Raw genomic sequence first — 2552 nt, forward strand, 5'->3', positions numbered from 1 at the left:
GGATATAACGAACCAGTTTTAGTTCATTTTTCAAGTTTGTTATATCCGGACTCAACTGTATTTTTTATGTATAATATAATTGCCAAGCAAGGTACCGGCAAAGCACTTACGGCTTACGCTTTACGTTTTTAAGGCTACTCTGAACGCATATGTACACTGCTATTCATTAGTTAATTTCCTTACGTTTTACGTTTTACGTTACAGCTTAAAGAGTGCGAATTGCGTTACTAGAACCTAAAATGTACATTGCATCGCTGCAATTTGCTACTTTTCTGAAAATCCTATATTAATAGTTTTTAAACAATCTGATTTTTTTCTCCCCAAGGTGCAACAATCGAAGAAAAATGATGGAGCCATTAAAATCACCAAAAATAAAAATTAGCTAGTTCAAAAGTAATGTTTCCGCCCGGGATCGAACCGGGGACCTTCCGCGTGTTAGGCGGATGTGATAACCACTACACCACGGAAACCCATGGAGAAATTGGCAATATAGTTGGGTTTTCTGACAAAGCTAGAGTAACGTTTTAATTTAATTTTTTGGCGCAGTCATTGCAGGGTTGTATAGAATTTCCTCATTCTTCTAATTGCTGTCAAACAGCCCAATAAGGATAAAGCCGGATGAGTGGTCTAGCGTGCGGCAATAAAATCCAATGAAGAAAGGAAGTTTTCCATGGCGCTGTACTGTATTTTAATGGGCGATCAGGAATTTAATTACCATTCCCAGACCGAAAACGTTATAAACCAAAGACAGTAGCTGGTTGTGCATGGTGCACGTGTCGGTTTCGGTGATAAATCTAAACAGATCCCGAACGCCTATCGCGTTTCAAAGCGCGGCAACAGTTAAAAATAAAACAATAAAATTAGGCCTTTGTTTGGGTTTTACGACTTTTAACGCAAAAGCTTTAAAGGAAGTTTAGACTTGGGCCTTTGATTTGTCAGGGAAAACAGTCGGCTTCCATCCTCATATGCATCAAAGTCAACGAAACTGAAAAAATCGACCAAATGCTTTCATTTTTTCCATTTCTTTGTTTTCGTTCGACAAATTCAGTGGGTTTTTTGTTTATCAACCTGCAATAAGTAAAACCTCCTTAASCCAAACGATAGAAAGCTGCCGCAATAGTCTATACAATAATTCGTTTATCCGAAGAGTGCCGGTCGAGACAWGACAAAMTTTGAAGGAAAAAAGCCCTTTTTTTATAATCAAACTTRCGAAAAYAGAAAATTAAATCTTAATTTAATTAAATTTAAATTTAAAGCGAGAACTGGCTTGATTGATAACTTTAAAAACCGATATCCGATWTGAGATTCGACGACTATCCATCACAGGCGAAAAACTATCCAGTTCAAGAGGCCGCAGAACCATTCAAAGAACTGCTTCGAAACAGAAAAGAATGCAAAAAAGTGGCTGTTTTTGGAAATTACTCCCTCGAAACACACATTATTCTTCAGATGACAAACAAGWTGTTGCAATGTTTTTGCCATCAACGCAATCAAAATGTCTCTTAAAACGGMTTATCGCTTCTGAAACTACGGATGTGTACATCTGCAGAATGGAAAAATTATCTAAAAGATGTTGTGATTGAACTAGCTAAGTCTTGGTAAATTGTGCGATCCGAACTTAGATAAAAGTCAAATCAGAAACACCTTCTTCCATCGTCTGCAATTTAGGTAACACAATTTTGGTTAATATGAATTTGTCCTGCAATAACTAGTGCCGATTACAGAGGTTATGCTGTATTTAAAAAATTTCTGTTAAAAAATGGCGCTTCGGCAAGTTTCCCCAACAATTTTCAATACCTTGCGCTCACATTGTACACGCTGTTGATTACTTGCGAGTAAACCGTTCTGTACGATACAAATTGGGAAAAATTCACGTTTTCCGCCAGGACCGGACGCTTATGAACTCGATGTGAATAACCCATCATATGTACCATAATTATGCATAAGTGAACGACAGTCGGTGCACCTTCAAACGATTCCTGCGCAAACATTCCCTCGTTATTTTCGAGATATCGACGACTTCAAAGCCGGCACGGAAACGCAGCTATTAATGTTTTGTTTTCCCAAGTGCAGAAAAAACAATGGAGCTTAGGTGTATGTATCTTGGATGATTGATTACTGTCTGAGCCAGATGTAAATTTCCTACCCAGAAAGATCAAAAGATGCAAAAAACAGTTTTAATTGCTTTTTAACTATTTTCTAGGTCAAAACAGTGTCTACTGAATCGATTCCTATTCAAATGTCAGCATGTTTAGAGTCTTTTTTTGGACTGCATTCGATCCTTAAACTTAAGCGCATACGTGGGGCTAAACCTGCAGTTATGAAAAAAAATAGAAGAAAAAAATGAGAAAGTCAGCATTTTCATAAGTTGATCAAATTTGTAGACAAGTTCTATATTGTTGAGGCGGATTCATTTTTTCACAAACTTCTTGTTCAAATTTCGCCTCAAAAACTTTGGTCTTTAAAAAAGACAGAATTTCCTCACGTCTTCTATTACAGATTGTAAATAGTGCTCCTATTTCGCAATAAGAACGAATTATTTATCAAAAAGT

At 36.8% G+C, this 2552-nt stretch overlaps 1 protein-coding gene and 1 non-coding gene across 2 annotated transcripts in view; one reads left to right on the plus strand and one right to left on the minus strand.

The window, feature by feature from the left end:
* LOC109544742 (tyrosine-protein kinase-like otk) overlaps positions 1-2552 on the plus strand; it is a gene marked incomplete in the record, with an annotated part of 43039 nt that overhangs the window by 18470 nt on the left and 22017 nt on the right.
* Trnav-aac lies at positions 398-470 on the minus strand. Its single transcript has one exon. It is a non-coding gene; the product is annotated as a tRNA-Val (tRNA).

The sequence above is a fragment of the Dendroctonus ponderosae genome, unplaced genomic scaffold, assembly GCF_020466585.1.
Source record: "Dendroctonus ponderosae isolate FM_Combo_2020 unplaced genomic scaffold, Dpon_F_20191213v2 Dpon_F_20191213_8, whole genome shotgun sequence".
NCBI classification, from domain to species: domain Eukaryota; kingdom Metazoa; phylum Arthropoda; class Insecta; order Coleoptera; family Curculionidae; genus Dendroctonus; species Dendroctonus ponderosae.